General features: G+C 48.0%; 1 protein-coding gene across 3 annotated transcripts in view; it reads left to right on the forward strand.

Moving 5' to 3' along the window:
* ATXN7L1 (ataxin 7 like 1) overlaps positions 1–23,909 on the forward strand; it is a 232,862-nt gene that overhangs the window by 109,060 nt on the left and 99,893 nt on the right. The gene's annotated exons all lie outside the window — the stretch shown is intronic.

Below are 23,909 nucleotides of genomic sequence, written 5' to 3' on the forward strand. Positions count from 1 at the left end.
CATTAAGTTCTTCTCCCGATTATGTTTCCCTCCCTGCTCCTCTCCGTCCCACATTGTCCCCGCTGTTGACAGGGAGGAGGACACACAATCCTGATCTCCTTTACAAATAAAAGCCCCCTGGAGAACCAAGGAAAGAAGTATGAACAGAGAACCAGAATGTGATCAGTTCGGGCCCCTCTCTGATTTCTTTTATTCCCCCTCACGTCTTTCAGGGCCCTTCCGTGGCTTTATATAATACTGCTGTAATAAAGGTCTGAAAGTGGTATCAGGAACCTATTGCGTTTGAAGAGTGCCTTGGGTTTTGAATTTTTTGCCGTACCCATCAGTTTTGGAGTTTTTTCTTTCTGTGCAAATCAAAACAGACCCTACACATGTTTAATTTTTTTTTCTTTTTAAAGATCTTATTTATTTGTCAGCGTGCGCGTGCGCAGGAGCAGGGGGGAGGGGCAGAAGGAGAGGGAGAAGCAGACTCCCCACTGAGCAGGGAGCCTGACTCGGGGTTCGATCCCAGGACCCAGGATCATGACCTGAGCTGAAGGCAGACGCTTAACCAACTGAGCCACCCAGGCGTCCCTCACACGTGTTTAATTTTAAGTGTTATAAAACCTCTTGTCTCCTAGTACAAGAGTGCTCATTTCTTTTGTCCATTTTGGGGTGTCAGAGCCCTGGAGCATGTAATTTAGGGTCCTGGACTTATTAGGGGGGTCTCGAGGTTACCATTAAGTGGATGCACTCTCGATTAAGTCAATGTTTGACAAGCCTTGTGAAATGCTAATAATTGTGTTTGTGGGACCATCTTCTGAGATAAGAGAAAGGAAAACTTTTCAAGTGTAACTTTTCTTGCTTCAAACCGTAAGTAAATGGCGAGATCTCATCTTCCCTTCATCTGTCATTTATATTTATTACATTTGGTGAGTCTGGTTAGTGGTGGAGATTCCTTTGGCTTTTGCTACATCCAGGCTCCTATTATGCAATCATCTTTGATAAAACTTAACAGTATACAACCCTGTGCCCTGGGGCATAGCGCGATGTCAAACCCCATTCCAAACTATATTGAAAGGCATTAAAGAGAAGCATTTACCAGTCACTTCCAATTGTTTTAAAAAAATGTCTTAAATCACTAGTTACACAGAGAGCTCCCCCAGATCCCATTCTCCTCCTGTCTCATTACCTCTATTGTGAGAAAGTGATTATGGTGGGGTGTGCCCTCCTTGAGAACATGCCTTGCATACAGGGTTTTTCTCAGGCAGGTGATTATTTGCATTAAGAATGAGTGCACTTGGACGTGTTGGCATGCACCAAGGCAAAATCCAGTGGAAAAACGCAGGTTTGGTGTCCTGAGCCCTCAACAGATAACAGATAAGGCATAGATGGAGGTAGAACTGGTGGTCACTTAAAAGAAATGTAAAGGACATCTAAAAATATGGATAGGACTGGGACGCCTGGGTGGCTCAGTCGGTTAAGCGTCTGCCTTCAGCTCAAGTCATGATCCCAGGGTCCTGGGATCGAGCCCCACGTCGGGCTCCCTGCCCCGCGGGGAGCCTGCTTCTCCCTCTCCCTCTGCCTGCTGCCCCCCCACACCGCTTCTGCTCTCTCTCTCTCATAAATAAATAAATAAAATCTTCAAAAAAATAAAATAATAAAATAAAATATAATAAAATATGGGCGGGACTGGCCTACAGCGTCTCAGGACACACAGTTGGGTGATGACACCATAAACAAACACAGGGCGGCACAGTCCTCTCCCCTCACCTGGCTGGTGCTTACCGGGGCGTTTGCCTTCTCATCTTTCCCAGTGCAATCCATTTGCTTTGTGTGGTTTTGAATGTCTATGCTTTATTTTACAATAGAAACTTCTATTTTAATGAGTCCACTTGGGGTTCATATTACCTACAGTCTTTCCAGAATTTGTCTTGGGGGCGTTCATCTTAAAATATGTCTTCGTTTTCTTACTGAGAGGAAAGTTACAAATCCAGCTGGAAATTCATCAGTGGGGTTATCTGGCAGCTTGGTCAGAACTGCGAGCCTGGTGGTGGAGCTTTTTCTGGTTACCGAAAATCTTTTGGTCTTTTTTTTCCACCCACCACCACCCCCTTTTTTTTTTGATGTAGCTAATTATCCAGTCAGTTGCTTTTGGTAATGGCATAAGCACCTGCAAACCCACCTTCCCTAAACAAAAGCTGGGACCCTGACAACAGCATCTGCTCCTAATCCTTGGAAATCTTTAAAGGCCACAAGGTTTGCTTAGGGGAACTTACCCCTGCCGTGAGCCCCACTTTCTCCACCTCACTGTCCCTGGAAGTGCCAGTCTGAAGCAGCCACCCCTGTGGTGTGATTTTAGGATGACCTCTGACATCTCTCTGTCTGGCAGGGGCATCATTCCTGCACCTCGAGGCTTTCGCCCCTGTTAAGTGTAGTTCCACGAGAGCATTGACCACCTTAGCATGAGTAAGTTAGGTGAGAGCTGGCTTCGATAAGGGGTAAAGTCATAAAGAGTAGGACTCTTGAAGCCTGAGGTCAGGACGCAGTAAGGGAAGACCCAGCGGGGGGTTGGTGGGAGTCTACCTTTTCTTCCTTTTCTTCTTTTTATTACACGTGCCCTCAACACGTTGATATTTTCCAGCTAACTCTAGGATCCCACTAAAACAATTTCCCTCTGTCCCTGGGGCTACATGAAATTAGTTGTCCAACTTTCTCAGTGCATAAGCCTGAGTCCAAACCTGTTTGGGAAGGAAAGGCAGGAACCTCATCTGTTTTTGCTCACCATTGAGTTCTCAACCCCTGGCATGGTGCTTGGCATACCGTGGGTATTCAGGAAACACTGGATGAAGATGAATGAATAAACAGGGGACCAGGCCAAAACCAGCTTGTAGCGAGGAAGCGTGCACAGGGATCTCCTGAGAGGGGCAGGGAGAAAGAGACTGCTCTCACTCCGTAGGCTCTCGGGCACACCCCCCCCTTGCCTCCACCCCTGGGCATCTCTCAGAAGCAGCCTAGGTCCGCCACTCTGTGCCGCCCTGTCCTCAACAAGGGAATCAGCCAGCACCTTGTTCTTGAGAGAAGTACCAGCTCTTCACACAGTTTCTCCCACTTGGACAACACTTCTGGGGTCATAGAGGTATTTCCCCACACGCTGTCTCATGGGCACTGCACAATAACCTCATAAGTAGGTACTTCCCACTTTATAGAGGAGGAAACTGAGGCCGAGGAGAATTCAAGTCACTTTTGAGGAGCAGAGCTATAACTAGAACCTGGAACTTGGGATCCCTGCGTCCGGGATCCTTCCTGCTGCACTGTCCTAGGCACCGAGATCCCAGTAAAGGGGGATCAAGCATCAGCCTTGCCCTCAAGAAGCTTCAAATCCATTTGGGGCACAGAAAGCGACCTTAAAGAGTAAACATAGGCCACTGAACATCCTGGAGCATGGCCCAATCCTTCCCCAGGGTAGCTTCACAGAGATGGCATGAAAGATTCCTGCCGTTGCTTCTCAGAAAGTTTCTCTCTCTAAACTTATGTACAGAGTATGGAATGGGGTGGCCCAGTAGGCTCCACTGTCTGCTGTAATGGGGAGGACTGGGAGAGTATAAATAATAGAAGCCAAAAGGAAATCACAAAGACCTTATTTTGATCAATGGTGTCAATCTCACGCTTCAGACCTCATTAGAAATGACCACATTGTGGATAGGAAAAAGAAAGCAAAGGGTCGAATCTGTAATTGAGATAACCGTTCCCTATAACAGAGTTACTCCCCAGCATGCAGAAACGCCCCTGCTTTTTGGACCTCCCGCCACCTCAAGCTCTTTCTTTCGCATCCCTCTTTCCGATGCTCTGTATGACCCCTGCAGGCAGTGGGGCTGATCCTGAACCTTGGAAACATTGCCCAAGGAAGGCCGCCTCCGTGCTGGAACTTGAACCTGAGCTCTTTCTGGCCCCCACCTCTTTTCTGGCTTTTTTCCTCTGGTGGCTCATGTCCTCGTCTTTCAGCTGTCCTTGAGAATGACCCAACAGTGGCGGCCCCGCCACACCTTGGTGAAGTGCTCACTGACCACTTGGCTGCGTTATAATCATTTAATTCATCTATGCCTGGGAGGAAGAGGTGCTTTATTTAGAAGCTTAGTAGTGAAAACTTCCAAGTAGTTCACCATGAGCTTGCCAGCATTGGGATGATCCCAGGGTCTGCCCACTGTGCTCCCGATCCACTGAGCAACAGGGGGACAGATAACCAGCAGGCTTGGTCTGCGGTGCAGCCAGCGTGCTGAGGACCACGGGAGGGTTGTGTCTGGGTTCTTGAAGAGAGGACAGACCAATGCAGGAAGGCAGGATAATGAGAAAACCCTCGAAAAAATAAGCAGATTTTTTTTATGCTCCTCCTCCCAGGCTGGGGCTAGTCTGAGGCTGCCAGGCAGTGGTTTGTAGCCAGGACTGTAGGGTCATTAGGGTGACCTGGGAAGCTTTCTCATATCCTGGTGCTAGTCCTGGCTTCTGTGTGTTTAAAACCACACATGAGGGGTGCCTGGGTGGCTCATTCATTAAGCGTCTGCCTTCGGCTCAGGTCATGGTCCCAGGGTCCTGGGATCGAGCCCCGCATCGGGCTCCCTGCTCGGCGGGAGGCCTGCTTCTCTCTCTCCCACTCCCTCTGCTTGTGTTCCCTCTCTCACTGTGTCTCTCTCTGTCAAATAAATAAATAAAATCTTTAATAAATAAATAAATAAATAAAACCACACATGATTCCAGCATGCAGCCAAGCTTGAGAACCAGCGATCGGCCAGGTGGTGCTGGCTTTGTCACTGGTCGGCCTGGCTAGGCTGAACTACGTCTCCCAGAATTCCCTGGCCTGTGGGTTCGTCATTGGGTTGGGCCACAGAGGGATTCTGGGGAGAGCTGGAGGACAGACGGGAAGCAGTACATGCATTGTCGGCTACCTGCTGGCTCACCCCATTGCCGGTAGCAGTGGCCAGGCCTGCAATCGCTCCAGCTTTCCCTGCATCCCCCTTCAGCTTCTCTAGGCCAGCTGCGAGTGCTTAGCTCCATGGCTTCTGGGGGCTATCCCTACTATCAAGGTCAAAGGCAGCAAGAGTTTTAAACCATGCTCATGGGGTTCCAGATTGTTCTTGGTCTACCAGGGCCTTTCCTTCCCAACCGCCTGCCCTATGGACTTCACGCTCCAGCATCAAATACAAAACAGCCTTATAGGGGCTGTTTAACCAGCAAGTCCTATTGTGAAAGGTCCAATACCTGTTCTCCGTCCATACATACAGATCCATCCGTATCCATCCTTGTCGTTCTGCTTCCTCAATGAACCAACCAATATAGGTAGTTTTCAGAATTGTGGAGTAAGGGGTTGTTTTCATCTACAGAGAGAAGGCCTTTCTTAAACTGGAGGCTCAGTTTAAGAAAGAGATACAGGTGGCTCTGACTGAAGGGGAAGGCGGGTCTGACGGTTCCCTGTCTCGACCGCCATCCCCCAAGGTGATACATGAGGGGCAATTTGAAAACCCCTGGTAGATTCATGCTCTCCGAGTCTGGTGGTGCATGGGAAAGCAGACTTCTCTGGGGAAAATCTTAAAGATGTAAATCCCGGGCTTTACTTCACATCTAGGAATAAGAGTCTCAGAGGATTGGGTCCAAAGTGAGAATTTTTCAAAAGCCTCCTTTACCCCAGCCTTTCTGGGTCATTGGTAACATTCTGGTTCTTGATGTTGGTTACGAGGCTGTTTTGTACATCCAAAGTTAAAAGGTTTTTTTTTGCTCTTTCCTATATGCATGTTATACCTCAATTAAAAAAAAAAAAATGCACGACCCCCCCACCGTCCCACTCCCCATAATCCCGTATTCCAGTGACTGGCCAAAGTTGACAACCGCTGGCCTAGATAATTCCTTGTACCCTTCCTGGCAGAATTCAGAGAGGAGGAGCAGAAAGATGTTTAGCCATTGGGAATAGTTAAGGTGCATCCATAATCCTAATGACACAATCCCATGCAGTTATTCTAACACTCCAGGAGGAGAATATGAAAGAGTGAGGCAGCCAGCCAGCTTGAAGCAGTAGGCATGGGTTGCAAGGAGAATGAAAGGGGGCAGTTTGGAAGATCATCCTGGAGCCAGACCATGGAAGGCTTTGAATGGCAAACTGAGAAAAAGGAAAAGCCACTTACAAAGAGTTAAGGCCTTATTTTGAGGAACAGCATCAGGTGGCAGGGCAGGGCAGTTGGGGAGGCGTGGGGCTTACAGATTTGGAAAGTGATTGATAAGAGTAACATTTTAAACAATGCAGTTGTAAAGAGGTGCCTGGGTTAACATTTAACTGCTCACAAAACATTGATTGAATGCAAACTGGTGAATGACAGAACAGAGGACAGGTCCTGGCCTGGAAATGGGACATGACCTTCCTTTGGTGTTAAGACAGACTTTGCGGGCGCCTGGGTGGCTCAGTTGGTTAAGCTACTGCCTTTGGCTCAGGTCATGATCCTGGAGTCCCTGGATCGAGTCCTGCATCGGGCTCCCTGCTCGGTAGGGAGTCTGCTTCTCCCTCTGACCCTCCCCCCTCTCATGTGCTCTCTCTCATTCTCTCTCTCTCAAATAAATAAATAAAATCCTTAAAAAAAAAAAAAAAGACAGACTTTGCAACCTGAGCTTCTTCCTGAGGTGCCTGTAGCCTATACACACAGTTCTGGAATGTCCTTAAATAGAAAAGAAATAAAAGGGGGGTAAAGCCCAGTTCTCCCATTTCAAGGCCGAGGAGATTCCTATGAGGCACGGCTGTTATAGGTACCTGAAGATTTTATAGTCAGAGTGCAGGGAGAAACTTCACAGGCCGTAAGTGTCCAGAACAGGTACAGTCGTGGTTCGCAGCCCGGCGCCTGGACCAGGGAAGCAGCAGGTTTGGGGACGACATAGAGAAACAGGTTGAATTACTATTGTTTCCGGGGCTTTTGAAATAAAGAACAGGCCCTATCCCAGAGGGATTCTGCAGCTCCCCTCAATTTAAACCCACCAGCCTAAATGCTGTCTTGCGTCTGCTTTAATACCCAGGGACAGAGTTTATACAGCCTCTTTTAATGGCCCTTTTCTGAGTGTGACAACTCTGCGCCTCCCTCCCCACCCCACTCCCAGGCTCCAAAGACACCTCCAAAGACTACAACTCCTGAGCTTTCACAGTAAGGGCAGAATTAGGCTTAAATACATTGGTTAAGAAAATCAAACCTGGGGCGCCTGGGTGGCTCAGATGGTTAAGCGTCTACCTTCGGCTCAGGTCATGATCCCAGGGTCCTGGGATCGAGTCCCGCATCGGGCTCTCTGCTCCTTGGGAGCCTGCTTCTCCCTCTGCCTCTCTCTCTCTCTCTCTCTCTGTCTCTCATGAATAAAAAAAAAAAAAAGAAAATCAAACCTGGCTGGCTCAGTCGGAGGAGTGTGCACCTCTTCATCTCAGGGTCGTGAGTTTGAGCCCCATATCAGGTGTAGAGATCACATAAGTAAATAAAACTTAAGAAGAAAAAAAAAAGAAAATCAAACCATAGGCATCATCCAGCTTCTTTTGAGAGATAGACTTTCTTTCTCATTCCTGTCTGACTTAGAGTATTTTCACTTGGTCCTTTCGTACTCCCCCAAGCTGTACCTACACCCTAAACTCGATTTTGAGGACTATCTACCGAGAATTCTTTGACCCCCCAGGGAATTCCTTCTGGAGCCCCACACACTCCCAAACATCTCTCCACCAGTTCACTGATATGTGCAGAGGGAATGCAAACCAATCTTAACAGTAGCTTCAGTCTGAAATAGCTAGCAAGACAACTGTAGTAATGAAAACAGTAACATGGGGACATTCCAGAGGGAGAAGCCAGTTCCGTGCATTCCTGCCATTTCCTTGCTTCTCCTCCTGCAGATAATTGGAGAATCGATGTCCACAATTTCTCTCTCCCGCTGCCCTCTCCCCTCCCCAACTCAGGGCCTTTCATGGTTTTTTCTTGCCAGCATCTTTCAGGAAAGGGAAGTTTACTTTAATAGTCTGCGCCGCTGGCTCATGAAACCACCTGACCTCCTCCTTGCTCTCTGGGGTGGGCCCAGCCCCGAGGACACAGAGGGAGCCCTGTCCACGCCTGGCTCCCGGTTGTTTTGCTCAGATCATGTGTAGCAGCTCTCCAGAGCACTTTACTTGGCTAATAAAACTTGGCAGAGGCACAGGGTACAAAAGTCCCGAGCCCCAGGCTCGACAAGGAAGCCTCTGGAAGCATGAGGGTGAGCCTTAGCTTTCTGATTCAGTCATGCTTAGGCTCAGGTAGCCAGGAGGATGCCCTGCTGGGTCGCTGTCAGGCAGGAGGGTTCCTGTGACGTCAGTATCATGTCTGCATGGATCTCAAAGGCATAGCACCTGTCCATTTGTGTGGTTCAATAGGCAACATCTCCTCAAAACAGGACTATGGAGTGTTAGAACTGGAAAGAGTCCTCCAAGATGACAGCTCCAACCTCCGCACCCCCTCGCTACAGTGGAGGGACCCAAGACCCACCGAGGCCATGCAAGGGATTTGCCCAGAGTCCCTCAAGTGCGAGAGAGCTGGGCCACTCTCCCAGGTGTTAAGGTCCAGCATTCCACTGCCGCCCCTTGCCCCTTTCCACAGATGCAATGTCTCTTCATACTTCTTGTGAGGACTGTGGAGGGCCAGGACATTACCAGGTACAGCAGAGGTTCACAAGGCCCTCAGACCTGGAAAAGTCACGGCCCCTACCCAGGCTGGGCCTTGGGGGTGGGCATACTTTTTATTTTTATTTTTTTAACCACAAGTAATCCTTAAAGCTAATTTGTCTTTGTTTCTTCTGTCTCGGTCTTCCTTTCAGTTATTTTTTATTTAGGTCTCCAGGGGACTGTGTATGTGTGGGAGGTTTCTGAGAACTCTGACTGTAGGCACGAGATACCATGTCTCTTAGCCTCGACTATGATAAACTTCACCAAACGGTTTTACAGTAAAAAAAAGTGATGTACTGCACATACAGAATCTGTATATCACGATTTTATATCCATAATACATGTGTTTTCACATTGGTGAAAGTGTGCCTTATAACATTCTAGGGGAGGAAATGTGGATTCAATTACAGGTGGCCTTTTTTTATTGAGATGTAATTGACATATAACATCGTATTCACTTTAGGTGTACAACATAATGATTTGATATGCATATGTATTCTTAATTCATCAAATCAGCAATACATGTACCTACTAAAAAATTCAAAAGGGGGACGCCTGGGTGGCTCAGTTGGTTAAGCATCTGCTTTCAGCTCAGGTCATGATCCAGGGTCCTGGGATCGAGCCCTGCATTGGGCTCCCTGCTCAGCAGGAAGCCTGCCTCTCCCTCTGCCTGCCACTCCCCTTGCTTGTGCTCTCTGTCTCTCTCTCTCTCTCTGACAAATAAATAAAATCTTTAAAAAAAATTCAGAAGGTACCAAGAGGGTCTACACTGACAAGTCCCCCTCCTCCCTTGCCTCCAGCTACCCATTCACCCTCCCAGAGGCCATAGCTGTGAAATCCTCCCAAAGTTAGGCAAGCATAGATGTGTTCATTCCTTTTTCTTTTTTAATAAGTGGGTGTGTATTATATACACTGTTCTGCTCCTTGCTTCTTTAACTTAACAATGCATTCATTCATTACTTTAACAAACATGTACTGAGCTCCTATTAGGTGCCACTCAGTAGCCAGAATACAAAGGGAACCAAATAGATCCTTGGCCTCTAGGAGCTTAATGGGGGGATAGAGATGGGAAACAAATCAGGAAAGTCAATGTGGGGAAGGGCAGGGAGTGCTGTTTCCCATGAGCTAGTCAGGGAAGGCCTGTCTGAAGAGGGTTGAGGCTGGTCCTGCGTGAACTTGGAGATGGGGCCTCGTGGATACTTGGCAGAAGGACTCCGGGCAAGGAGAGCGGCCAGGGGAAGACCCTGAGCCTGGGGCATGCCAGGCCGGTCATGCTCCTGGGGCAGCAGAGCTGGGGCGCCTGGAGCTTTTAGGGTGAAGAACAGTGAGAAAGGGGCATGACTATGCAGGAGGCCTACGGGGTAAACCCTGGTGAGGATTGGGGCTTATTCAGAGTGAGGCGGAAGTGCATGGGTGGGTTTTGAGCTCCCTCAGGTCACTGTTGGGGGACACACTTGGAAAGGGAAGGGTGGGAGTGGGATCCCATCAGAAGGTGCTCGTAGAAGCCTGAGGGAGAAAGCACAGTGGCCTGAATCAGGTTGGTGTCAGTGGTGCTGGGTCTCTTTGGAAGGTGGGGCCAACAGGATTGTGTGGCTGATGGTGAGGTTGCAAGGGGCCAGTGAACAGGAGGCTGGGCTGACCCTCAGGGCTTGGCCTGAGCAGCCAGGTGAATGGAGGGGCTGGACTGAGATGAGGAAGAGCAGGGGAGGGGAGAAGGGGAGCATTTGGCTTTGCATGTTACATTAGAGGTGCCCCTTCAACGGGCAAGAGTTGGATGTTGGATACAGGAGTTGGGACTTCAGACAGAGGTCGGGGTTGGGGAACAAATTTGAGACTCATTAGCATATAGGTGTCCCTTCAAGCCCTGGGAACAGATTAGATTAGAGCTGAACATTTTTCATACCACAGTCCATCTGCAGGAAGGGAAGGGGACACTGACACCAGGGCCTCTGCCCACTCTTGACAGGTCCCCATCCATTGCCCCCAAGGCCAGAGGGCTCCATGTCCCACAGCTGTCACTCCTTTGGGGCTGAATGCATTGTGCGGTCACACAGTGTGGAGTCGAAGAAAGAGCATTGGGCGGGGGAGGGTGTCAGGACCCGGAATCCAGGGCCGGCTCAGGCCCAGTCAGCTGAGGGACGACAAGCCGAAGGCCCCTCTGCACCTGGCCATGTCACCTGGAAGGGTTCGAATTAGGTGGTCGCTGAGGACCCTTCCCATGGTAACATTATTTGCCTGTGAGTCCAGTGGCCTGAGGAGGACAGAAGAAATCCCTACACACCAGCCACATGAGAAACTACATTCCAAGGACATTCACAGAGTGAAAGGAAGACAGTGTGGTTGACTGGAGTGCTTGTCTTGGGGGGAAAGAAGGACATTTCAGACTCACAGAAAAGTTGCAAAAATAGTTCATCCCCCTCCCCCATATATATGTGTGTAGATATACATTTTCATATATTTTTATATATTGTGGTTTATAGGTTTTTTGAGCTATTAGAGAGTAAGTTGCAAGTATCATGTCCTCTTACCCCTAAATATTTCAATGTGTATTTGCTAAAAACAAAGATACTCTCTTACATAACTGTAGCATGATTATCGAGATCAGAAAACTAATGTCACCAACCGAGACCTTATTCAAATGTTGCCAACTTCCCCGTATAGCCAAGAAAAAAGTAAAAATCCAGAATTACATGTTGGGTTTAGCTTTCCTGGCCCTTTAGTCTCCTTGCATTGAATGGGGAGGGTCCTGCAGCCTGCCGCTCCCAGCCTTGACCCTGGTCAAGATTACAAGCTACTATCTTGTAAAATGACCCTCAGTTTGCTTTGCCTGATGTTTCCTCAGGGTTAGATTCAGGTTTTGTATTTGGGGTGGAAGGCTCTTGCCAGGGGGTAAGGTCTGAGTCGGAGATATTGGGACAAGGACAGAGGGAGGGCAGGGCAGTGCCACTCACGTGAGGAGAGGCCCTTTTGGTGGGCACCAGACAGCTCAGAAACTGGAGTGGGAACTGAAAGAGAATGTGGTGTGGATGCCACGCGTGTTAAATACCTTCTGAGCTAATGTTTGGCAAAAAAAGTAGGTTTATTCTCCCCAATTATTCTGAGCCATTAAAAAAATCACTGCTTCCAGGGCACCTGGGTGGCTCAGTCGGTCAAGCGTCTGCCTTCGGCTCAGGTCAGGATCCCGGGGTCCTGGGATCGAGTCCCGCATCGCATCGGACTCCCTACTCAGCGGGGAGCCCGCTTCTCCCTCTGCCCCTTCCCCCCACCCCCCCGCTCTTGCTCTCTCTCAAATAAATAAATAAAATCTTAAAAAAAAAAATCATTGCTTCCATGTAGGGCCTGTGCAGGATATACACTTAACATGCCTCCTCTCACTCAGTCCCTCAGTGACCCGAGGGCCCACAGTGTTTCTCTCGTTTTACAAATGGGGAAACTGAGGCCTGGGGAGCGGGTGCCGTTAGGAGTGGCGTCAGGCCTCGGCCCCCCGCCCCCCGCTCATGCTCTTTGCACTCTCTGGTGCTGTTTCAAACCTGTAAGAGGGTATCCTCCACAATCAGCCCTCACTTTGCTTCGCTCACAACAAAGCTTGAATAAAGACCCCAGCTCTATTTTCCACTCATGTCAGTGATTGATACTTGATCAATGTTCAGGATTGCTGTCATCTAGAGCGTAATTTTTACAGATGCAAAGACCAATTCTGTTGTTACTGAGGCGGAAAGATCTACCTCCTCCTAAGTTGTCAGACAATTTTGGAGGGAACCTGTAAGCACTGGGGCGTCTCACTGGCTAATCCTGAGACGAAGTTGTGTCACATCTGGCCTCCGTAGCCTTTGTGCTGGGCGGGGCAGGGGGCTGAGAGCCAGAGGCCCCAGGGCATACAGGTGGGCACTGCCTGGGCTCCTACTCGGTATCTGTGTGACTCTCATCCATCTGTAGGGGGAAAAAACCTCTCGATGATCAAAGCTGCCTTCTCAATGTTACCCTGAGGGGCTACGTGGAACCGTGGAGAAATCTCCTTGTGGACTTTACAGACGCAATCACTTCCCCACCCGACTGAAATGCATCAAATGCTTCACTTCCCCACCCGACAGAAAATCCACACTGAAAAGTGTCCCATCTGTCAGAACTGCTGAGCCAGGCTGTTGCCCCCACCCCCCAGCTCTCAAGGACAGCGGTTGGAGGACTGGGTTCGAGACCGGCTCTGAGCAGCAGGCTACCCAGCCTCTTGGGGTTTCTGGCGGTGGGAAGGGTGTGCTGAGTACCTAGCCCCCGTTCCTGGCACAGATAGGCCATTATCTTCGCTTTTTCGTCTTCTCCCTCCTTTATTTTCTGCCCATTCGCCTTCTCCTCCTCCATGTTGCTCTCCTGCTCCCTCCTTTCCCCTCTCTGACTCCCTTGGTCAAAGCAAGAGTTATTTTGTACCCAAGCCACCAACAGTGATTGGGAGGCCCAGTCACCCAAGCCTCCGACCAGGAAAGTAAAAAGATCGATCAAATCCTAGTTTGGAAAGCATGACCTTGGCCTTAAGAGGTCTTGCTTTCTCCCAGAGAAGCATTCACTCTATCATTTTAGCTGGAGGACCAGGGCTGGAAGTTGGGGTGGGCACAGTGTGTTGAGAGGGGGAAGGGCAAGCAGCTGGCCACTGGAAGATATCCACTAGAGGTAGCTGTGGGATCAGCAGCCGGTGACCAGCTTTTTAAGAGGGACCTGGGTGTGTGTGTGTGTGTGTGTGTGTGTGTTATGGAAAATGGGGGGCCTTTTTAAATTCAAAATTGAAATAGCTTTCCTGGAAGTGTGAATATGAAAGAATTAAACAGAGCTTGGATAAATGGTTGTGAATGTGAGATGGGTTAAGAATGTAAGTATTTAGAATAACACTTGCCCCCCCCCCCCCGGGGTAAGCCCTCAAGCAAGTGGTAACCATTTTTTTTGTTATGGTGAAGAGCCTGGACTCTCCAGCCAGATGGTCCGCATTCCAGCTCTAACATTTCTAGTTGCTCAGCCTTGGGGAGAAGTTCCTTTACCTCTCTGTGTCTCAGTTTCTCTGTCTGTAAAATGGATATGATCAGAGTACCTACATGGGAGGATTATTGTGAAAATTCATCAAAATCAAATGAATTCATATCCATAAGGTACTTAAAAGAGCACCGGACGTGTATTAAGCAAACCATACTAGAGTTATTACCTGGGGCGCCTGGGTGGCTCAGTCGGGTAAGCATCTGACTCTTGATTTCAGCTCAGGTCATGATCTCAGGGTCATGAGATAAAGCCCCTCATCAGTCTCCTCGCTGAGCATGGAGCCTGCTTAGGATTCTCTCTCTCCTTCTCCTTCTGCCCCGCCCCCCAGGCTTTCTCTCTCTCTCCAAAAAAAAAAGGAAAGAGTTAACTACCTGCTGTACTGTACACTGAGAAAATTATCCCCGGATTTTGTTCATATCCAGGCATATTTGAGAACATCAACAAAGAGGCTGGTATTCTTGAACTTAGAACACAATCCGTATTTCAAGGCTAGGTCCCTGCACCAGGTAAAGCAGGGCATCCCCACCATGGGGTAGGTCACACGAGAGACAGAACACTCTTACTTCTCTGAAGTTCTCGTTCTCCAGCGAAGTCATTGGGTCTCCTTGCCTTGGTGCATGACAGTGGATTCTTTGAGCAAGGATCTGGCCCTCACTGTATCAGTTTCTTAGGGCTGCTGTAACAAAGTATTGCGACAGAAATTTCTTGTCTTACAGTTCTCGAAGCCAGACGTCTGAGACCAAGGTGTCCGCAGGGTCTCTTCCTTCTGAGGGCTGGGGGAAGAATCTGCTCCATGCCTCTCCCAAGCTTCTGGTGTTTTCACTGGCCATCTTAGACCTTCCTTGGCTTATAGATGCATCACGCCCATCTCTGCGTTCATCTTCACAAGCTGTTCTCCCTGTGTGTCTCTGTCTCTGTGTTCAAATTTCCCTTTGCTAAGGACACGGTCCTATTAAATTATGGTCTACCCTCATGACCTCGTCTTAATTCGATTATCTGCAAAGACCCTATATACAAGTAAGAAAGGTCACATTCCCAAGTACGGGGGGTTAGGACCTCCACATCTTTTAGGGGAACCCAATTCAACCCATAGTACTCACAGTCCATCAAGCCCTCACATTGAAGTTGCTGAAACCACCTTCCAGCTGGCTGATCCCTCGGCCCCCACCTCCCATTCCCGTTCGCCTTCCACACAGTGGGAGAAGAATCATTCTCCCACTCCATTGTCCCCACGGAGGCATTTATTTCATTCCTGACACTGTGATCAGAAAAGAAGGTCAAACTCAAATGGGTCAGAATCAAACACCATCAGCAACATGTTGAAAGCCAAGCAACCTGGTTCTTGGGTAAAGAAAACGAATGCTTTATTTTGTGTGAGGGACTATCTATTGGCCCAGTGCTCTGGCCGGAGTTCAGTATGGCCATCTGGGGTTGTTTGGGTTTTCTCTGGGCTCTTTTCCCATATCCAGAGGAGGCTACACAGTGCGGTAGAATTAGCATTTGGAGCAGAGCGTCATGTCTGTTCTGCTGCTGCCCAGCTATGTGAACTTGGACCTGCCTTTCTAGGGCTGTTACCATTAGTCCACTGAGGAAGCTGGATTCACAGTGAAGTGACTTTTGACTAAGGTCAAGGGTATATGTAACTTCATCACACTTAATCCTCACAACAGGCTGCTAAAATGGGTGTTGCTAGGATGCCTGGGTGGCTCAGTCGTTAAGCAGCTGCCTTCTGCTCAGGTCATGGTCCCAGGGTCCTGGGATCGAGCCCCGCATCGGGCTCCCTGCTCAGCGGGAAGCCTTCTTCCTCTCCCACTCCCCCTGCTTGTGTTCCCTCTCTCACTGTGTCTCTGTCAAATAAATAAAATTAAAAAAAAAAAATGGGTGTTGTTATCCCCATTTCACAAATAGGAAACCTCAAAGAATTGAAAGGACCTCAGAAGCCCACATTCTTGGTGCTATGTGACCTTCACATTTTTTAACTACTCTGAGACCAGTGGTTTTCCATCGTATGCATAGTCTACTCACTTGGGAGAACTTTAGGTTCGAGGCCTAACATGCCTGGGAGTAGGGCCTTGGTACTGGTACTTTTCAAGAGCTCTCCAGGTAATTCTGATATGTTTCCAGCGTGAGAGCCACTACTCTAGATGTTCTATGGATCTCTCCTGGTCTAGAAGCTATATGAGTGCCCATGGCTTCTGAAGTCGTTGCTAAACTCCTCAGGCCCAGCCCTGGGAATTAAAATTCACTTGACCCAAGAATGTGTGTTTTTCTGATTCTGAGTGTCATGAACCACTGATCGAATCTGCTTTCTTCATATGACATTGAGTGCCGTGCCCAAGGTCATACGGCTCATTAGTGGCAGAGCTGGGATTCTCCATCCCCCGGCTGTCCCCCATCTTTCTGTCCCACACGTCTGTAGCGAAGGCATGGAATGCATGGTGCAGTTACCTGAAAATGTTTTTTAAAATATGGATGCCCTGGCCCCACCCCAAACCAATTAAGTTACAACCTCTGGGGGTGGGCCTGAATGTCTGGCCTTATGGGAGCCTTGTACCAACTTTAGTGTGCATATGACTCCCATGAGGGTCTTGTTAAAATGCAGATTCTGGGGCGCCTGGGTGGCTCAGCTGGTTAAGCGTTCAACTCTTGATTTCAGCTCAGGTCATGTTCTCAGGATTGTGAGATGGAGCCCTGCGTCGGGCTCCATGCTGGCTGTGGAGCCTGCTTAAGATTCTCTTTCCCTCTCCCTCTGTGCCTCCCACTGCCACACACATGTGCACACCCTCTCTCTCTCTCTAAAAAAAATAAAGTTCTGTATCATCATTAAAAAAAATGCCAATTCTGCTTCCATGGTCTGGGGTGGGGTCTAGGATTCTGCATTTCAAAACAGGCTCCCCTGTTGTTGGTCCAGGGACCCCACTTTGTGCAGCAAGGCCTTAAGGTATGGCCCCAGGTCCCTCAGAGTGTGCAGACCTCCACACCTCTGCTGGCATCTCCCTTGCCCGCTCAGTTTGTACTCACTGGATTTACATTTGCTTACTCTTCAGCAGAGATTTTCTACTGTATCATTTATCAAAGTTGGCCTCCCTACCCACACTTTAGAGTGTCTTGACCCCAGGGACCTTGGTTCCAAATTCTTCACCCTTGCCCTCCTCAGCCCATCTACTGAGTACTGTGTTCTTCTCTGGCTGAGCAAATAGTTAGGGCACATCCACTAAGTCATTTCTTTTCTAAGTAATCTCTATGCCCAACATGGGGCTTGAACCCACAACCCAAGATCCAGAGTCACATGCTCTGTTGACTGAGCCAGCCAGGCACCCCATTACTAAGTAGGTATACCAGAACCATACCCACAGCCCTTCCTGGAGGAGCTTGCTGTCCTATAGGGAAGGTAAGACAAGTGAGAAAGTCACTATAACGCATGCCTGCGAAGAGTCACAGGTACCATGCATAGGGGTTAAGTGTGTGGGGCCAGACTGCCTGGGTTTGAATCCCAACTCTGCTACTAGCCCTGTGGCCTTGAACAAATTACTGAGCCTCAGTTTCCCCAATTATAAAATAGGGACAAGAATAATACATCCTTCATAGGATTGTTCTGAAGGGGTGCCTGAGTGGCTCAGTTGGTTGGGCAACTGCCTTCAGCTTGGATCGTGATCCTGGAGTCCCGGGATGGAGTCCCGCATCGGGCTCCCTGCTCAGCGGGGAGTCTGCTTCTCCCTCTGACCCTACCCCCTCTTGTGCTCTCTCTTTCACTCTCTCTCAAATAAATAAAATAAAATCTTTAAAAAAAAAAAAAAGGATTGTTCTGAAGGCTGAATGAACTAACAGATATAAATGCTGGTACACACTGTAAGCTGTATGTAAGTGTAGTATTATTTAATTATAGGAAGAGAGAATTGACAACAGTATCATGACATGCTAGAGCTTGAGGGATGCATCGTATTTGGATATCCAGAGATGGAGAAAGGGGATTCACGGTGGTGGAAAAAGCATGGGCAAAGATCCGGAGGCAGACATACAAGGACATACAGAGCCTGGAGTTTAGATTGACAGACGCTGCCGGGTTTAGGATGGGCTTAGAGTGCCCATTGATGCCAGGTGGTGGCAATCCTTGAAGACCAAACTGAAAAGTCCAGATTTTATTCTTGAAGCAAAGAGAGAGCCAGTCCTGGGGGGTCTTATTTTTTTTTAAGATTTTGTTTTTAAATAATCTCTACACCCAACGTGGGGCTTGAACTCAGAAGCCAGAGATCAAGAGTTGCATGCAAGAGAACACTCAAGGCAATTAAGTGACCTTGAGCCAGGACATGAAAGGAGTCACACAGCATGGAATCCATCTAAGCACGGGAGTTCACCACCCACAGCCTTGGGCCACTCTCTGCTGGTGGAATCTTGTCACCTCCCAGCCACACAACTTTTAGATTATCCACTCTAGTTAAGAGCTTCGAGCAAGAACACTGTTGTTATTCCTTTCCCCTCCCCCTTGATTCTTAACCGTAGAATAAGAGACTCACATGGTAGACGATATCTAAGCTCACACACAGGTCAATAGGCAGCATATAGAGCTGCTGGCGAGTTGCTTAACTTCTCTTCACACCTAGAGGTGAGGAATTTGTCCGTAACGTGAGGATCTTGAGAGTACCGATCTCACTGAATGGTCATGAGGTTAAATGAGCTCGTACAAGTAAAGCAGTTAGCACCCTATGCCTAGCACGTAGTCAGTGATCAGTAAGCACTCACTATTATTACAGTAGAGGAAATCTGAGCAGCTCATGGTCTGCAGCATTAGAATGAGAAAGAAAAATGTAGTTACCAATTGGGAAAGGAGTAAAAGAATTATAAAAGCATGTTTGTGAAGATCTGTGGCAATAAATTTGGACATCTAGAGGAAATGGAGAATATCCTAGCAAAATATAAATTATCAAAATTGCCCCCAAAGAGGTAGAACACCTGAATTGACCAATAACCATAGACTACTTTAGAAAGTTTATTAAAGAGGCCCTTTTTTAAAGGCCTTCATGGTCTTATAACTGGATACTATCTAGTCTTCAAAAACCAGGTATCTTCTTTGTTATTCAAACTATTTCAGGTCATAGAATAAGATGAAAATTTTCCTCAGTTCGTTTTATGAAGCCAGCATGACCTCAGTATTTAAAGCTGAAAAGCACATGTCTCTTCTATCTCAAAAGCTTTGAGGAAAAAGGTGACCCTACCAAAGAAAGATGGGGAAGAAAGCAAGACTCAGTGTGCACCAGAGCACTTGCTGTAAGGCCCCAGGTTCTCCCCTGAAGGCGTGTAGGAATCACTGGGGACCGCCAGGCCCCACTCCCAGAGATCCTGCGTTCATCAGTCTGGGGAAGCACCGGGCCATGGATATGCTCTTTAAGCTCCCCAGAACCACTGCTTTAAGGGAACTGGAAATTATGTAAGTCCACACGCCTGGTTTAAGGTTCCAAACCATCCCAGCACAGCAGAAGCAATTCGAGGAGAGACTTTTAGCCAAACCTTTGGCACAATCAGAGCTAGAAGAGGCAGCCACTGGCCACGGACATGCCAGACCTCCCATCAGATCCTAAAAGGCTCCACAAAGCTCCAGGTGCCATGTCTTGAGAGACCAAAGACCTAGCCAGCAACAAGGCCAGTTGTATTGGCAACTTCTGAGCCAGCAACCTTGCCTGCTGCAGAGGAAGGCCAGGAGAGCCCACGGAGAGTTTTAGTCTCTGGAATCCAAAGGGGTTTTAATGATAGATGTGTTCACTATTAAGCACACGTGGTAAGAAATCATTAATTTGCAGTGTGTGCACACAGTCAGTCCCTGGGTCCGGCTTCTCCTCGTTCATCCATTCCCCAGTTCCCGCGTTCGGCACCAGCATGGACAGCACTGTGACCACGCAGGCTGCCCGGACTGGGGGCCCTAGAATCCTTTCCAACCATCCATCATCCTCAGAACTCAAGACAACAATACTAGTTTGATATCCGTCTTCAGTCCCAGTGTTAGGTGTAAATCTACTCTCCGTCCCTTGTTTCATTAAATAGTAATAATAAAGCAATTTGAACAACTTTCACCGTAAGACAGTATTTTTTTAAAAAAAGAATAGATTGTTGGCTTAGGTTTGATTAATTAATAGAGGAGAGATGCAAACTGTATTCCTGTGTGCACCACGCCACCTCCATCCAACTAAAAACCAGCAGGAAATCTCACTGGGTTCTCAGAGTCCCTGCATCATTAAAGAAAGTGAAAGAACAAACGAAAAATTCCAAAGAGCGGTGGTGAGGTGGCACAGTGTCTGGTGTTCGCTTTATAATAGTCCCTAAAAGGAGCAGTTGGGGTGGGAATAGATAAAATAGGAATGGCAGAATATTAACTGTTGCAGCTGGGTGGTGGGTACAGGTGCACGTGATGTTCTTCTCTCCTTTTGTGTATGTTTGAAGTCTTTCCATAAGAAGAAAGAAAAGAAGACAGGGAGAGTCAACATGTTGGTAGGGATGAGCTTCCGGACAGAAGCTTCTGGACCCCGAAATACATGGGGGCAAGTCCCGGAAAAGGGACGAGGGTCTCAGTGCACATAAGCTTCTCAGGCTGTGCGTGCTGTTGGCTAATACTTAGCGGCTCGCTGGCTCAGAGCAAGGGCTCTGTGAAAGGTACCAGCAGCTAGCATCATACTATTATAGATGTTATTACGTAGCCTGGGCCATGGGGATCTAGCACGAAAGAGGCTGAGGAAACAAAAATTGCTTCTAGGTATTTGCCTTGAAACCGTCTTTAGCCCTTAGAGGAGACAACACACAGAAGAGGGACGAGTCTTTGTTCCCATAGAATAAATGTACCAGCTCTGTCTGGAAGCCTCCACCTCTTCAGTGAATGCTGACAATTTCATGCACCCATCGGGAAGTGAGAGCGTAAATATAAAGGTGAGAAAATGCCAGGGCTTACGGAGAAATCCAGTCATGGCTTTAGGAAGGATAGTTCATGTGTATTCTCTCTTTGTTCTCTCCATCGCCCTCTCACTGTGTCTCACACTCTCTCCTTCCTCTCTCTCCCCTTCTTCCGTCCCCTCCCCCCTCCCCCAATTATTCACTTGGATTAGACTTTGGAAGACTTACAATATCTTCTCTTTGAAGAAGGCCTAGCCTGGTCAATGATGTTTATATGTCAACATTCAGGAATCACTTTCATTTACTAGCAAGCCCCATCTTATAAGAAACTCCAGAGCTGGCCAAGTCAAGGTTTTTAAAAAATATAAAAGGAGACTGAGGGCTGTGAAAGCTTTAGAATAGTACACAATAGCCAACAGGCCCTCAGCTGGAGGAGAGTCCAGGGTCGGAAGAGCTGGTGCATGCTTGAATCGAATGTTAACCAAAGATTATTGATGGTCTACTTAATCTGCAAAGGATTACCTTGACAGGAATTGGGCTGCCTACCCTGATTTGTGTCCAACTGTAGAATTTTTGAGTGATGGCAGATTGGCCTGGCCAGAAGCCGCAGCTGCCTCGGGCTCTGAGGCCCACTGAGAAGCAGTCAGAGCAAAAGATGGAACTTTGGGTTTTTGTTTTGTTCTGTGTTGTCTGTCTGTCTGGTGGTTGGTTTGGGTTTTGTTTTTGTTTTTAAGCCTTCGCTGCCTGAGAACCCCGCACGTGTGTTTAGGACGTCACACTGTCAAAGGCACATTTATTTTGGGGTCACGTCCTTTGATGCTCCCAGCAGCACTGTGTGGCAGGCTGTCCATGGGTCTCAAACCCTATTTTATGGATGATGAAACTAATGCTCGGAGTTTAATGATTTGGGGGTCCAAAAATTAGCAGCAGAGCTACAACTAAATTCTTCGGTTCTCTGCCATTAGAGAGAAAGACAAAGGGATGTACCAAATGCTACTTAAACATGCAGTGTCTGGGGGCACCTGGGTGGCTCAGTCAGTTAAGCATCTGCCTTTGGCTCAGGTCATGATCCGGGGGTCCTGGGATGGAGCCCCGCGTTGGACTCTCTGCTCAGTGGGGAGTCTGCTTCTCCCTCTCCCTCTGCCCCTCCCCGTGCTCATGCACGCTCTCTCTCTCTGTCAAATCTTAAAAAGATTATTTATTTATTTATTTGACAGAGAGAGAGAGCAGGTAGAGGGAGGGGGAGAAGCAGGCTCCCCACTGAGCAGGGAGCCTGATGTGGGACTCGATCCCAGGACCCCGAGATCATAACCCGAGCTGAAGGCAGACGCTCAACCGGCTGAGTCACCCAGGTGCCCCAATAAAATCTTTTAAAACAAAAAAACATGCAGTGTCTGAACTTACAAGGGCCTCAAAAGTATCAGGTGGATAGATGGATGGATAGATGGATGGATGGATTGGTGGATGGATGGATGGATAGATGGATGGATGGGTGGATGGAACTCCCAGATGTTGGAAAGTGGGTTTTATTCACCTTTGTACGCTTAATGCGCACCACAGTACTTTGACATGCACTACCCACTTCCTAAATATTTGTTGAATGAATAATCCACTTACGTATGCATATACTTTTGTACAAAGACAAACCAGAGTTTGTGGAGAAGGTAACTTTTTGAGCTGTAAAGAATTGAAGGGACAGGGCGCCTGGGTGGCTCAGTTGGTTAAGCGGCTGCCTTCGGCTCAGTTCATGATCCCAGGGTCCTGGGATCGAGTCCCGCATTGGGCTCCCTGCTCTGCGGGGAGCCTGCTTCTCCCTCTCCATCTGCCTGCTTCTTTGCCTACTTGTGCTCTCTCTCTATCTCTCTGTCAAATAAATAAAATCTTTAAAAAAAAAAAAGAATTGAAGGGACTGATAAATACATTGTGAGTGTAACTATTATTATTTATCAACACATACAGTTCACCATACTACCATGTAAAAAATCTCCCATGCATTCATGTATTCATTCCAAAGATATTACTGAGTGCCTGCTAAGTACTAAGTTCTAGTCTAGATATTGGTAATAAACAGTGAACGTGGAAAATGTGGTCTCTGCTCTCACAGAAATCACTTTCTATTTGGAGATAACAGATAATAAGCAACTAAACAGCATGTTAGTACAGAGAAAGAAAAAATTCAACTGCAAGGGGAATGTAGTGATGATGCACGGGTTGCTATTTTATCTCTCTTTTTTTTAAAGATTTTATTTATTTATTTGACAGAGAGAGACACAGCGAGAGAGGGAACACAAGCAGGGGGAGGGGGAGAGGGAGAAGCAGGCTTCCCGCGGAGCAGGGAGCCCGATGCGGGGCTCGATCCCAGGACGCTGGGATCATGACCTGAGCCGAAGGCAGACGCTTAACGACTGAGCCACCCAGGCGCCCCGCAGGGGTTGCTATTTTAGCCACAAAGCCCTTTCTGATACTGTGACATTTGAGCAGAGACCCAAAAGAAGTGGTGAGGACAAGTCGTGAGCTCTTCCAAAGGTAGAGCATTCCAGGCAGAGGAAGAGCAGGTGCAAAGGCCCTGAGGCAGGAGAGTGGTTGTTGGATTTGAAGAACAGCTAGGAGCCCAGTGTGACCGGACAGGGGTAAACGAAGCAGATAGCTACAGGAGATTAAATGATTTTGAACAGAAGAGTTAATGGAATCTCCTCTGGCTCTCACCAGCTACTGCTCAGATCGAAACCAGCAGCCAGGGGGATGAGTCCAGGGACTGACAGGGTAAATCGTCAGTTACACACAAGGCAGACGATGACCCTGCCCCACCCAGCTTAGGCTCCAGTTGGCTTGGTATTGACCTACAAATGCCCGTCTGGGCAACTGCACGCTTGACTTGCCGAGGCCTCAGCAGCCATCATTGGGCACTGCAAGACCTGGATGGCCAACTGCCCCACAAAGCTAAATCAGACTAGAAATTCATACCAGTTCTAGTCTGAAGTTACTTGGCCTCCTCATCCTGAAATCTCTCTCAAGGAAAAAAGTCCATGATCTATCCTTGTAAATCTGAAATCTGTACTTAGATTTCAGGTGGGTTTTTGTTTGTTTGTTTGTTTTTAGAAGGAATAGGAAATAATGTATAAGTTAAAAGGACACTTCTTTAATAGATTTTATTTTTTTAGGGGCACCCGTGTGGCTCAGGTCGGTTAAGCATCCAACTCTTGATTTTAGCTCAGGTCATGATCTCAGTGCAGGCTCCCCTGCGAAGTTACTCCCCTCACCCTTTTCCATCCCACAGTCTTTGGAAGGAAGTCACTATGCACAGCCCACACTTATGAAGTGAGGAGTTGTGCTCTCC

The sequence above is a fragment of the Mirounga leonina genome, unplaced genomic scaffold (assembly GCF_011800145.1).
Source record: "Mirounga leonina isolate KUSES-001 unplaced genomic scaffold, KU_Mleo_1.0 Mir_174, whole genome shotgun sequence".
NCBI lineage: Eukaryota > Metazoa > Chordata > Mammalia > Carnivora > Phocidae > Mirounga > Mirounga leonina.